Raw genomic sequence first — 15919 nt, forward strand, 5'->3', positions numbered from 1 at the left:
CACCTTGGACCACCGTGGACCACCGTGGACCACCGTGAGCCGCCCGCAAGCCGCCGTTCACACCCGGAGCAGCCGCCGTTCGCCGGATCGCCGTTTGGGCCGCCGCCGTTCGCCGGAGCTCTTGGCTTGGCCGGGACTGGTGCTGCTGGGTTTAGCTTGATTCTTAGCTTATATTAGTGGTAAGTAACTCCCTAAACCTTGATTAGGTTAGTAGGTTACCAATGGATAGTGTTTAGGGGTTGTTAGGGTAATTTAGGGGTTATTTTAGGGGTTAATTTAGGGGTTATGGCATAAGCTGAATTGAGAAATGGTTGGTGGCTGGATTTGATAATTATGTGGCTGTTTTGAATGTTAAGATAGGTAGATTATGTTATTTGAGCTTAATCATATGTTTAATGTTGCTAATTGTGCTTAATTTGGCTAATTATGGTTGTTAGTGATTGTTTTAATTAAATTCGTGGGTTAGTCTTGTGGCTGCAATAATCATGTGGTAGTGGCTGAATTGGATGACTTGGACTTTGATCATATGGCCCCCATTGGTTCTAGAATGGTTAAGGTTAATTTTAGGGCTTAATTATCATGATTAGGTGCTAATTTTGATCCTACGGTTTAGATTAAATTAAGATGTGATAAAAGTTAATCATATGGCTTATTAGAGATTTGAGATTGATCGGGTGACTTTGATTGGCAATCGCATGGCTAATTAGTCGATTATGTGTCGATTAAAGGTTTAATGACGATCGTGTGGTGGATTAGTTGTTTAAAATTGATCGCATGGTTAATTGGTTTGATCGTATGGTTAATTTATTTAATCATGGCTGATTAGTTGACTATGTCTTGATCGTATAGTTTGATGATGATTTCGTGGCCTAGAACGAAGATCGTGTGGTTAATTATGGCTATTGTTGGCTTGGCATGGCGTATCGTGATCATATATTGATGTTTGATGCGAAAACGAGTGCGATTCATGGCATATTTATTCGTAGTACATTGCACGTCATAAACACTTGCATTGGCTAATTAAGAAAGATTAAAATTGGCAATGCGTGGTTATTTACGTGTGTGACCATGATAAGTTCCGTCTAAGACGAGTTCTAGACGATGCCCGGCGGAAGTTCGGATGCTGTCTGGTACCCGACTTGTCGGGGGGGGGGGTTCGATCCCAGACATTGCCGATCGCGGTGGAGGCCGGATCGATGCTCCTAAATGGGATGCCGTCCGGTACCCGACTTGTCGGGGGGGGTTCGATCCCGGACGTTGCCACGCCCAAAGTAGTGGGGTGATGCCTGGCTATGCCGGAAGACCGGCGGGAGTTCGGTGTGACCTATGGTGGGTCGTTAATAATCTGGACAACTTCGAGTGTTATGTGCATATGGTATGCTTTGAGCTTTATTATAGGATAAAATCGTGAGGCACGGTATGGGACGGGCCGAAGTGATTTCATCTTATAATCGAGACTCGTGTGAATGATTGATTATGTCTGGATTATTATTATTGATGTTATGCATATTGATAGTTGCCATGGTTGTGATACAAATTGAGACTTGCATAGTATGTGGTACCATTGTCCGTTGGATAGGAACTTAACCTTTTGGTTAGAATGGCATGATTAGGGTGCCGGAGGTACGTATTGCCCTAGTCGAGGCTTAGGCAGTTTACTTATTGAGATTTTATCTCATTCCCGTTGTTAAACATTTTCAGACCCTCGACCTTGATTATGACTGAGCCTCCGCTTCGTTTCGGGGTACCAACGGAGATGGAGCATTGGGTGACTGAGTACCCAGTAGGAGAGGGTAGGGAGTATCGGAAGTATGAGAGCACGGTTTGGGTCGACGATGGGGAGCAGTACTTGACAGCTCATAAGTACATGGCTTGGTTTCTGAGAGACGGAGCTCAGAATATTGGTCCTCTCGAGGGGTTTGATGTTCCCCATGACGATGGTTTAGGATTATGGGATCTTATGGAGATTGATCCCCGACGGAACCGTAGTTAATCCGGAGCGTAACCGATGGTGACAGAGCCTCCCGGCGTGGGTCGAGTGGCCGAACCCGAATGGGAGTCCTTGCCGTCCGGTTCTTATAGTGAGGCATCTGACCCGGCTTCGCCAGGAGCACCGCCAGGATGTTGTGGAGGTTTTTGATAGGGTTAGAGATCCCTATCTTTTTGGGAGCTCCTCTTTTGAATAGAGTAGTGGAGCAGATCGACCACCCTATCCCTTTTTGAGTATGCGTGGTCTGGGTTTGTGGCCTTTAGGAAGGCTTGTATATTCTATCGTTGTATGTGATGTTAAGTTTATAAAATAGTTCGTTGGTTTGTTTAAATTCTCTCTCTGTTATCCCGTTTGAATGTTCGTTGAATGGAGTGTTCGTTTGGCTTCCGCGTATTTTCTCTTATTTCGATGGTAACGGGTCGGCGACGAATCCTGGGAGTCGCATTCTTAACGACCGCGGCGGGATGTTACGTGTTCGTAGGGTACGGGGCGTGACAATGCAGTTCATGACTGCATCTAAGGTACACTTAAGAGTGAATTTAAGATGCAAAAGGAGCACCTTAATAGGGCATCCCTTAGTATGCATACACTACTAACTTGGGATAAAATTTGTCCAACCATTGTGTTCCACACATTTTATCTCACAGAACCATTTGCAATAGCTGATTAAGGTAATCGTATCGGTTTAGAAATGCTAAATGCAAGACCAAGCTCTTCTCCTAATGGTGTGGTCGTGAGTGAACTAGCAAATATGGCGGAAGCCGAAGCAAAAGCACCGCAAATTATTTGGATCGATCAAGAAAATTGCAATTCGAATTTTTCTGACTATGGATCCATGTTCATTTGGCTTGAATCCAGGATATACCTACTCCAAGGCTAATAATAGATTATCCCAAAGAATGCATCTTGATGCTTGCAGAGTTGGTTTAGCCATCTGTCAATGCCTCAACTTTTGAGCCAAGCAAGACATATAGAATGTCTTTTGACATAATCAGCTGTACTGTGAAATGATTCCTTATATTGTGCATAATCTCTTGTTAGTGCATTTACTTGCTGAAAAGAAAAACGTAGGAAGCATTTCCATAAGTTTCCTGAGGAAACTTTTCGGTATCCTATATGCCATTTGAAAACTGTCTTGCATTAATTTTAGTGCATGACTGGCACATAATGAAAAATATCATACTATGTCCCACTAAAGCAAGTAGCTTGAGTTGAACATACTATGCTAATTTGATCAAAGCTTCTGTGGTTGATGATGTTAGATGCCCCATTAGTTGGATCCAAAGAGTTCAAAAACAATATCGAGTTTGACAAACAAACTTTGGAGTATTATTTGTAATTTGTTGATGTTAGTCACTGGATTGATTTCATTTGACTCACTGGCAGGATTCGGTTATCATTCCACTGGTTGATGTAAATGTTCATTTATCCAAGAGAGCTTTCGCGAGGCACTTCTAAAAGGAATGGAAATCATCAAAGGATCAAGAGCTCGATGTTTCTTGAACTTCTCCAAACTCTGACAGTGCATCCTTGGAATGGTAAAAGGTTGTTTGCATATTGTCATTCCACATTACCCTGTAATCAAGCCTCACTCTCTCTCTCTCTTCCTTATTTTCTTTCCCCCCTGTTCCTCTTTTGCAGTTTTCTCCGCATGCTCTCAGACTTGAGTGGACTTTCCTCTCTCTCTCTTGCTCTTCCATTCTCTGTCTCTGCTCTTCAACAGCCTCCATTCCCTAACTAGCCTTGAGCTTTCCTCTGGGTTTTCGTGCTCTATCCTTTACAAGTTCTCTTTCAGCTCGCATCTTCATGATGTTCCAGCGCTGGTGCTGCATTTTCGGCTGCTTGTGGAGCTTTTTTACTATGTAGACCGACGAAGGACCGTAGCATGTGCTTCCGTTTCAGCTTCAGTTTGACAAACCGCTGGCTTCTCTGGTTTGGCTCCCGGTGTTATCTTGCGACCAAATGGGTGGTCGACTTGATTGTTACGACTCAGTTTTGTGAAGTCTGCTCGATATCCGATTGGCAGGTGAAGATGGCAAAGTGGAATCCAGAGAAGGATTTGCTCGTGATGGTCACGGAGGACTCGAAGGTGGTCCTTCATCGCTTCAATTGGCAGAGGCTGTTGGACAATCTCCCCTGGTAATTGCTTCGACTAGAGAAAGTTCTCTTTTTAATTCAGCATGTTCGTTGCTTCAACGATGGCTTGGTGCGCCCTTCGAGTCATTGACCTTATCTTGTTTTACTTCGTTTGCTTTTCCTAAATGTGCTCTGCTTTCGTTTCCAGAGAGGAACCTCTGTAATTGCCAATCTAGCTCGATTTGCGTTCGATGGAGAATTGGACAAATATAGAGGTGAAGTGCTTGCAAGTCTGAATGAGAACATGATGTCGAACTAAGGAGTTGGTGTTTTACAGAAAAACGAAGAGTGAATGAAGGTGATACAAGTGGAAATCTATAGATGACTTTGTTGCAAATAAAGAATTCCAAGCTGATATCAGTTGAATGGAGGGACTTTTAGTTATAGGCGCGATAGATTCCTATCAAATTTCAGACAAAATGCCTTGGGAAATTTTTTCCCTAACTTAACCGACAGTCTTATAGACCAACCGGAAGTGTACCATACTGCTGTATTGCCATCTTGTTTCCCTTCTGGGGTACACCAGTTGAAGTGTCCATGAAAATAAAGAACTTGAATTGGAGGGGATGTCATTTGTGCTAGATAGACTAGCTATGTCAGATGCAGAAATGCTGGATGCCCTCATGGAGTTGGTAGGTTTAGGCCCTGCAAAATACCATCTCAGTGCTGTCAAGCCTCTAATGCTGATTCTCACAATGTAATGCTACTTCTGGCTCTTCTTCTTCCTCTTTTTTACTGATTGAGCGTTCCCTACAAGGAGATACTTAATATATACTAGATTGTAGAGTATAGGCTGGAAAGTTTCTAAAATTTTGTACTACCTGAAGTTAATTATCTTCTTCTGATTACAGACGGGCATTTCGTCACATCATTTTGATTAATCAAGTTCGCTGGTAGGAGTTGAACTTACTTGTTAATAGGATATCTCAAGCTATGCTGCATGCTTGTATGACAATCTGGTTGAGAGGGATGGAGTTACGAATTGGAGAAAGCCCAGAGACTAGGAGTATAGAGGGAGCTGCATCCAAGTATGTTAAAGGTCTTATATGACTTGGTAATTCAAATTCGTAAGAGCTTAGGATTAGATGCCTGGCCTTAGCAGTTTTTGCTATCTATTCTCACTAGAAAAATTTAGAGAGGAGGCATTTTTTCTCCAGAAATATCTAAATGCTTCACGCATCATATAGTCTTCTGGATTTGGAGAACATGTTGTTGAGTGCACCATAATACTTGAGCCAACCCTTGAATGGTTTCTGTTGAGACCCTAAGTTGTAGATACTAGTACACTAGTGATCCTTGCCTGAAGTAAGTTTTCATGGATCCACTCCACCTCAAGGTTCCAAGGCGGAACAACAAGATTCGTTTTTGGATTGAGATAATGGATTGGAGGCTGCCAAAAAGATATAGATTCCCCTCACTTTAGATGACCTACTAGCCCAAAGAAATCCCATATTAAGTGACTGATATCCCTCTTAGTTATCTTGTACTGTTATGACGCTTTGCCTCAATTCACAGATTTTGATTAACATTTTCTTATTACTGTGCGTTCTCCATCTTCCGTCTCCTTCTATTAATTTTATTGTGAAGAAATTATTCATTCTTTCTCTCTCTCTCAATGTCGCTTTTTTGGTTGTTTTTTATGAACCCACTTTTCTTTGCACATTCATTATGTCTTCAATAGTGGCTTCTCTTAATTAATCTAATCTACTCCAGGTAAATGTATAACATCACTATGCTGGGGTCCTGATGGCAAGGTTGTTTGTCTTGGGACTTTAAGATGGTACGGCTTCACTGCATGATGTAGAAGTAAGTTTTCCATGCTATTGCAGTAATGATACTCTCATTACTTCTCAAAAAGAAATTTCTCCTGCAAGAATCCTTTATCATCAGAATGTGTTCTCTGATCTCTCTTGGGAAATGTTCTGAATTGCTTAAAGGCTGCATGATGCAATGCAAACAGAAAGCTTGTGGAATGAACAATTAGCTGCTAATAGAGATGGCAATCCACGTTTACTGGTCATGTTTGCCAATGTCAAGTTAATATGGACTGTTAGATAGATCAATCTGTGCAGGATAAGCTTAACAAATCTTATTAAATCGTTGAACATGGCCCATTTTTTAAATAGGTCAATAAATGAGGAGACATATATAGCCTGTTTAACTAAATAGATTGAGTGGGTCATTCCAATCCAAACATGACCGACATAGCATAACTAATACAATATGTACAATGTGCATATCTTCATCAATGTTAAAACCTTAAGCTTACTGGGTCCTGGGTTTACATAAAATCTTGTATTTGTATGGTGTAATTTGTGACCAATACTAAAACACAATTCATGTATGATTTATTGTCATAAAACTTACTGAACTAAATATAAATAGGTCGAGATAGGTCAGGTTGCTAAATAAGTTGGGACAATTGTTTACTTAGATTACATGACATGACATGATTACCACTCATGATCACCCATAGTTGTCACATGAAAATATAAGTCATGAATCAAAATATTAAATCTGTCACACCCCAAACTCAACAAGAATAAGGGCATGACACGGCCATCCTTTCACAAAAGGACGCAGCCTAAACATAACCAAAACTCACATGATATCAAAATATATGCAACCACATATATACATGATATAAAGTTTATTTGGTTACAATATCAGAGTTAACTACAATCCACCAAAAAAGCTAAGTACATTAAGCTCCACATCCATGTGTAACTCGTACCAAAAAGTCCCAACTATCAAAATGATCTCCCCGACACCGGAACTCTTACGCCTACTAGCGTCTCGATGAAGAACCTGAAAAACAAGTTAGATGAGAGGAATGAGCTACCATGGCTCAGTGAGTAATACATTTCTTCTAGGTAGATCGAGCACCCACTATGCACACAGTTATAAGACCAAACAAAAGCTCAATTAATCCCAACTCCAACATATCACCAACTTCAAAGTCAAAATACGTTATATACCAGTTTAAACATAACCTTTTCACAATAGAAAATCTCGTTTTAATTAATAATATCAAAGGAGAAACCAATGGTCAATTCCATTGGCCAATCTCGTCGAAAAGTACACGCCAATGGTCTATTCCATTGGCCAATCTCATACTCAGAAATCTAAGTATAATCACGAATAACGCCCCGTGAAAGGCGACCAAGATTCCCCCCTTGGCAAGGTCTCCACCTACTATAAGCCGGTGGCTCGGCCCACAAGGATATCCTAGACTAGTATGCGCATACCCAGAACCCCTCATTTGGGTTCACAGGGACACTGAGCATCAAAATCCACATCCTCCCATACCAGCAAATCCAATCCACAATCAAAATCACCAATATTCAAAATAATCATTTTGCAAACGGGTATACAACCCTTCAAAAAAAATCACATTCAAACTCAAGAACTCCTCATAAGTCTTTCACAAAAGGTTTCACAAACCCTTTTACATTCAGTAAATTCAAACCGAAATCAAAAGATAATCTTTCATTTTAAATACTCAAAATGGCAATAAATGCTCGATCCAATTTTATGCAATCAAAATGCCATTTCTTATATGGTAACATATCTAATACATATCATTTTCTAAACATGAGTTTACAAATTCAAAGAAGAAATAGTACCACTCACTTTGAAAAGCTGAAAAACTAACTTACGGCGGTTTCTCAAGTCGACGCACTCGAATACCTAACAATAAGTCGAAAAACGATATCAAAACCGAGTAAAATGATACTTCAACTATGATTCGGCTCAACTAGGCTTAGATGCTGATATAACGACTAAAAGACACTCCCAAATCACTCGTCTAAAGCGATTATCCAAATTCGTCCACGACGCGGAACTTGAGCGTGAAATTTAATTGTGCCATAACTTTCTCCACTAAATTCCGTTCTAAGCAAACTTATAGTCAAGAGAAAGCTTATTCAGAGCACTACAGGAATCCCAACTTGGCAGCCCCAAAATCGAGCCGAAAACTGACGAAAATCGGCCTAAAAACCACTGTTCGCGCACTGTTCACTGCACGCACTCAACTTCAAAAATTCATATCCGGCAAACCGTAAGTCCAAATCAGGTTCCGTAAAATCCCACGGCTCCGCAACACCGTAAACTACCAATTCTATAAAAATACACAGCTCAACGACTCAAAAATCTGACTTTGCCGCTCAAATTTCCCAAAATTCCGAATTTAAATCCTAAATTGGAAAACTTCTCTAATCAAACGAACGAGGGACGCGAGTGTAGGGTTCATCAACGAAAAACAACGCAGCGGAATATAGAACCCTAGACAGGATCCATGCGTATATTGAAATCGAAAAGGAATTTCGGTACGTACCTTTTGCAGATCAAAAATAAATCAGCAACTGATTGTGTCTGGATGAGCGCCCCAAGTGTTGCGCCTCTACCGGTATCCACACACACGAACGGAATTCTCCAACGATCCACGTGCTAGCGAAAGATCTTGAAGTTCCTTTTTCTTGAACGCCTTTTGCTTTTCGATACTCTATCGAAAAAAACCCTAGACAGAGAACGATTCTCTATCTATTTATACAGCCTCATTATCTAGCGGAATTAAAAGAAGTGGGCCGGGCTATTTGGGCCCGCCAAACCGTCCACCTTCAATCGTACGTTTAATCGTTATCTCATAACGCGTACGACCGCATAGATAATTTAAATAGGAGAATAAATTAAAATCTACTTCTTAAGTAGATCAAGGCGCATAGACAATATTAAGTCCGTTCGCTATTGTGTGCGACCCTGTAGGTTCACTAAACATTAGCAGTGTGCCCAAAACTCTTTTGGCCCACAAGTCATAAGCGGTCTCTAGCAACACATTATGACTACCTAAGTATAGTGAAGATCGGTTTTCCGACACAACCTAATCCACAACTAATATTAGAGTATCAACCTTGATTGATTCTTAGGGCAGACCACTAACAATCTCCCACTTGCACTAGAACCAATCATATAAACTAAGTCTCTTTTGTCACTTGATTTCCGAGTTAAGCATAAGACAGGACAAGTGTCATCCTTACATAGCTTAAACTCATTTTCCCGATACCGCAGTTAGACTGTCAAAACAAGTAGTTGACTCTTCAACTCACTTGAGCATGGCCATGCATTTCACAGTCTCAACTCTACGGGAGGCCAGGAAATCATACCCTCGTTATATGAGAGGGACAAATCCCATCTTGTCTACTCACATCACTCAGCACGCTTCATGACATACCCAGTCATTACCTTTATAATCACCTGTTACGGCTGACGTTTGGCAATGTTAAAGCATGCCAATCCACGTCTAGTAAACCATGGTAGACTCAGGTCAAAGGACTATACTCTATAGCTGTGATGAGAAATACTGATGACATTATATAACAATCCTACAGTATTCTCATAGCGGGTCAGTCCAATACAATGTTCTCCAACATGTATTCCATGTGATCAACTTTATATCTCTATATTCATGACCCGTGAAACTTGATCATCAGTTGACTCACATACTAGTCTCAAATGCCATTTGCGTCCCAATGCACAATGGCAAATTGACTAGGGACATTTAGAACATTAATATCCACTCTATCAATAGAATTTCACGATCAAATCACATATTTGATTATCTATTAAGGATATTCAATATTCAGGGGATAAAGATTTCGCATTCAACTATATACTCAAATTAAATCGAAATCAAATATAATATATATTTTATTAATGAACAATGAAAATGTATATCACATATACTCCCACTCACATCAAGACCAATCACTAATGTGTCTAAGGCCTAAAGCGTTACAATGACGCTCATGCTTAGGTTGTGGAAGAGCCTTCGTCAACGGATCGGCTGTATTCAACTCCGTTGCAACTTTGCACAACTTGACATCACCTCTTTCAATGAATTCTCGAATGAGATGATACTTCCTGAGTATGTGTTTGGTCTTCTGGTGAGACCTAGGCTCTTTACCCAAAGCTATGGCCCCATTGCTGTCACAATAGAGGTCCACTGGAATCGAACTAGTGGGACTGATTCCCAGTTCTTCTATGAACTTTCGAATCCAAACAGCTTCCTTTGATGCTAGCAACAATATACTCGGCACGTCGTAGAATCGCAAGAGTTTCCCGCTTGGAACTTTTCCAGCACACCGCTCCACCATTCACGCAAAAGACAAAACCTGACTGCGATCGTAGGTCGTCTTTGTCGGTTTGGAAACTAGCATCAGTGTAACCATTTACAGTGATCTGTTCCTCACCTCCATAGACTAAGAATAAATCCTTAGTTCTTCTCAAGTACTTAAGGATATTCTTGACAGCAATCCAGTGAGGTTCCCCTGGATCTGACTGGTATCTACTTGTCATGCTCAATGCATAAGCAACGTCAGGACGAGTGCATAACATAGCATACATGATGGATCCCACAGCTGATGCATAAGGAATCCTACTCATGCGGTCTCGCTCATCTTGTGTTGAAGGACACTGAGTCTTGCTAAGACTTATGCCATGTGTCATTGGGAGAAAACCTTTCTTGGAATCTTGCATATTAAACCTATTGATGACTTTGTCAACATATGTACTTTGACTCAGTCCAATAAGTCTCTTAGATCTATCTCTATAGATCCTGATCCCCAAGATATAGTTTGCTTCTCCCATGTCCTTCATGGAGAAAAATTTTCCTAGCGATGTCTTAACTGACTGAAGCATAGGAATGTCGTTTCCAATGAGTAGTATGTCATCCACATACAACACTAGAAACACAATTGCACTCCCACTAGACTTCTTGTATACACAAGCTTCTTCTTTGTTTCTGATGAAGCCAAACTCTTTGACAGTTTCATCGAAACGAATATTCCAGCTCCGTGATGCCTGCTTCAATCCATAAATAGAACGTTGAAGCTTGCATATCTTCCCAGTGTTATCTGGTGATGTAAAGCCTTCAGGTTGTGTCATATACACATCCTCCTCAAGATTTCCGTTAAGGAAAGCTGTCTTTACATCCATTTGCCATATTTCATAGTCATAATATGCAGCAAACGCTAGGATAATCCGAATGGACTTAAGCATGGCCACTGGCGAAAAGGTCTCGTCATAGTCAATACCATGAGTTTGTTTGAAACCTTTAGCTACTAGCCGTGCTTTATAGATGTGAACATTCCCATCCATATCAGTTTTCTTCTTGAAAACCCACTTGCACCCTATAGGTTTGACACCTTCGGGTGGATCAATCAAAGTCCAAACTTTGTTTTGATACATCGAGTCCATTTCGGATTTCATGGCCTGAAGCCATTTATCGGAGTCCTGGGCCCATCATAGCTTCTGTATAGGTCGTAGGTTCATCATTTTCTATTAACAATAGATGACGATGTTCTGTCACGTGAAAACCATATCTCATAGGCTCACGATGTGTTCTTTCAGACCTACGAACTATAGGTGCCCACTGGAGTAGACTCTACAACTCTTTGTAGATCTAATTGAGGTTCCTCATGAACTGGAACACCCTCTTGTGGCACAATAACTTCTTCGAGGTTTACCTTACTCCCACTGGTTCCTTTAGTAAGAAACTCTTTCTCTAAAAAGACACCATTTCGAGCAACAAACACTTTATTCTCTGATGGATTATAAAAGTGATATCCTTTCGTTTCTTTAGGATATCCGACAAAGAAGCATTTATCAGATTTGGGTCCAAGCTTATCAGAAAGTAAACGTTTTACATAAGCTTCGCAACCCCAAATCTTTAGAAAAGACATACTAGGAACTTTTCCTGTCCACATCTCATATGGTGTCTTCTCTATAGCTTTTGATGGACTTCTATTTAGTGTAAACGCAGCTGTCTCGAGTGCATATCCCCAGAAAGATAATGGAAGATCTGAATGACTCATCATTGATCGAACCATGTCTAACAAAGTTCGATTTCTCCTCTCAGAGACACCATTCCACTGTGGTGTTCCAGGGGGAGTGAGCTGTGAAACAATTCCACACTCTTTGAGATGGTCATTGAACTCTTGGCTTAAATATTCTCCACCTCGATCAGATCGAAGAGCCTTGATATTCTTGCCAAGTTGATTTTGTACTTCATTCTGAAATTCCTTGAACTTTTCAAAGGAGTCAGATTTATGTTTCATCAAGTAAACATATCCATATCTACTGAAATCATCAGTAAATGTAATGAAGTACTGATAACCTCCTCTGGCCGTAGAACTTAGTGGTCCACACACATCAGTATGTATAAGGGCCAATAATTCTTTTGTCCTCTCACTTTGATTAGTAAAAGGAGCTTTTGTCATTTTTCCAACTAAACAAGATTCACATGTATCAAATGATTCAAAATCAAATGAATTTAATAGTCCATCGCTAAGAAGCTTGTGAATTCGTTTCTCGTTTATGTGACCTAATCGACAATGCCATACGTAGGTTGGATTCAAATCATTAGATTTAAACCTTTTTGTATTTATATTATAGATTGGCACATCAAGACTTAGAACATATATCCCATCCACAATATGGGCGCTACCATAAAATAATCCATTAAGATAAAACGAACAACTATTGTTCTTTATATCAAAACAGAAACCTTCCTTGTCCAAACAAGAAACAGAAATAATATTCCTGCGTATAGCAGGTACATAGTAGCAATTATTCAGTTCTAAAAACATGCCAGAAGGTAAAGCTACATCATATGTTCCTACGGCTAATGCAGCAACTCTTGCTCCATTCCCAACACGTAGCTCCACTTCACCTTTTGTAAGTGTTCTACTTCGTTTTAGTCCCTGCACATTCATACAAATGTGAGTACCACAACCGGTATCCAATACCCATGAAGTAGAACTAGTAGTAACATTTACTTCTATAACATAAATACCTGAATCGGAAGTCTCACTTCCCTTTTTCTTCGAGATCCTCCAAATATTTCTTGCAATTCCTCTTCCAATGTCCATTCTCCCCACAATGGAAGCATACAAAGACGCAATGATCGGACCCGGTTTGGTCTTGGATTTGGGTTTAGGCTTAGTGCCCTTGCCCTTACCCTTGACCTTACCTGGCTTCTTAAAGCCTTTCCCTTTTTGAACCATGAGAACATTAGGGGTAGGGTCCTTCTTGATATTCTGCTCAGCAGTTTTGAGCATCCCATGCAGTTCAGTCAAAGACTTATTCAAATTATGCATGTTATAGTTCATAACAAACGTGTCATAATCTTGAGGCAATGACTGAAGAATAATGTCAGTAGCCAACTCTTGGCTAATGGGAGAGCCCAGTCGCTCCAGGTTTTCAATATAACCTATCATCTTTATGACATGTGGGCTAACTGAGCTCCCACTTGCTAGCTTGCACTCAATTAAGGTCTTTACCGTTTGGTACCTTTCAGTGCGTGCCTGTTCCTGAAACAAATTTTTCAGGTTCATGATCATATCATAGGCATCCACGTTCTCAAACTGCTTCTGAAGGTCTGAGTTCATGGTAGCTAACATTAGACATGATGCATCCAATGCATCATCTTTATGCTTCTGATAAGCATTCCTTTCAGCATGGGGAGCGTTGGAAGGAGGTGCCTTCTGAGGGAGTGGTTTCTCCAGGACATAATCCTTTTTCTCCTGCTTGAGAACAATTCTCAAGCTTCTATACCAGTCCAAAAAATTCGAACCATTCAATTTGTCCTTCTCAAGGACAGATCGCAGTGAAAAGTGTGATGCAGAGCTATTTGCCATTATCTACAACAAATATGCAAAGTGAATTGTTCATTAACATTATAAATAATAAACTCCAACTATACTTTTATAACATGTGTCCCAATAAGTATAGTGGACCAAGATCCATATTTTACCAAGACTCGAGTAAACTTTGGCTTACCGCTCAAGACTAAGTTATTTAGGTAGACAACTATTTGTCAATTGTATCGAATACAACTCTTGGTTATTGGGGTTAACATCTCATATCGTATCCCCAAACACTATGCCTCAAGGCCCAAAACCGTTTTGATAGCCTCGTTAAGTAAACCAATCTTGACTTATGGATAACCATTATCCATCCTATTTTACTCAAATAGTTAAAGACACCCTGCTTTGGCAGGCCCATCTTTTGACGATTCAAGTCTTAATAGGTGTATGATTGGAAAGGCATCATATTATTACTTAATTTTATGAGGGACTCTTAATAATTATGTAGTGGTGAATGTATGCATGTTCTGAACATCAACAAAGCATCACTTATAACAACAAAGATATATCAATTATACGGGAACGACCAATTCCATGCAGGGGTCAAGGGGGCTGCGCCCCCTTGCGGGGTCGAGGGGCAGCGCCCCTCGCGGGGTCAAGGGGCAGAGCCCCTTGCGGTGGTCTCGCTGACCGGTCAGCGAGCGGGGTTCGAAGGGGCAGCGCCCCTCGCGGGGGCTCGGGGGCAGCGCCCCCGAAACCTAGACAGAATTCACAATTCTGTTTCCCAGGAGAGTCCCGAAAACATAAACAGAAGTCTCAATTCTGTGTTCTCGGGAGACTATCCGTCGCTGCCGCCTCCCGCGCCCTCACCGTACGCAACTGGCCGAACGCCTCGAGTCCTCGACGCGCCGGAAGACTAGGCGCGCTGCCGTCTCCGCCTCGGGCAACAGACCCAGACGCGCCCCCGTCTCCGACCGCCGTCTCAGCCTCGCGCAACAGCCCAGACGCGCCGCCATCTCCGCCCGCCGTCTCCGCCCGCGCGTCCCCGCCTCGGGCAATAGCCCAGGCGCGACGCCGTTTCCGCCCGCCGTCTTCGCTTCGCCGTCTCCGCCTCGGGCAACAGCCCAGGCGCGACGCCGTCACTGCCTCGACGCGAGCGGAACAGGATCGACATCGACCCATCCCTGCTTCGTTCCTTCTGAATTGATCATATCAATTCGTATTTCAAATTCTTCTAACCCTAATTTAGACTCACTTCAGGCATACATCATATGTATCAACAATTAGGGTTTCCAATTCAACTTCAATATATCACAAGCAGCTCTGATACCACTGTAGGGTTCATCAACGAAAAACAACGCAGCGGAATATAGAACCCTAGACAGGATCCATGCGTATATTGAAATCGAAAAGGAATTTCGGTACGTACCTTTTGCAGATCAAAAATAAATCAGCAACTGATTGTGTCTGGATGAGCGCCCCAAGTGTTGCGCCTCTACCGGTATCCACACACACGAACGGAATTCTCCAACGATCCACGTGCTAGCGAAAGATCTTGAAGTTCCTTTTTCTTGAACGCCTTTTGCTTTTCGATACTCTATCGAAAAAACCCTAGACAGAGAACGATTCTCTATCTATTTATACAGCCTCATTATCTAGCGGAATTAAAAGAAGTGGGCCGGGCTATTTGGGCCCGCCAAACCGTCCACCTTCAATCGTACGTTTAATCGTTATCTCATAACGCGTACGACCGCATAGATAATTTAAATAGGAGAATAAATTAAAATCTACTTCTTAAGTAGATCAAGGCGCATAGACAATATTAAGTCCGTTCGCTATTGTGTGCGACCCTGTAGGTTCACTAAACATTAGCAGTGTGCCCAAAACTCTTTTGGCCCACAAGTCATAAGCGGTCTCTAGCAACACATTATGACTACCTAAGTATAGTGAAGATCGGTTTTCCGACACAACCTAATCCACAACTAATATTAGAGTATCAACCTTGATTGATTCTTAGGGCAGACCACTAACAGCGAGTGCTTACCGTGCGTTGCGATATGAAGTTGAATCGGCTAGGCGAGGTCCGCGCGGCGCAAAACCCTCCCTTTCTTCTTCTTCTTCTTCTTCTCTTCCTCTCCTTTCTCTTCTT

General features: G+C 41.5%; 1 pseudogene; it reads left to right on the forward strand.

The window, feature by feature from the left end:
- The window catches only part of LOC115664344 (anaphase-promoting complex subunit 4-like), an 83021-nt pseudogene that overhangs the window by 51751 nt on the left and 15351 nt on the right, over positions 1 to 15919 (forward strand).

Source organism: Syzygium oleosum, unplaced genomic scaffold (assembly GCF_021117445.2).
Source record: "Syzygium oleosum isolate NSW1041296 unplaced genomic scaffold, Sole_v2.1 Sole_v2.11, whole genome shotgun sequence".
Taxonomy (NCBI): Eukaryota; Viridiplantae; Streptophyta; class Magnoliopsida; order Myrtales; family Myrtaceae; genus Syzygium; species Syzygium oleosum.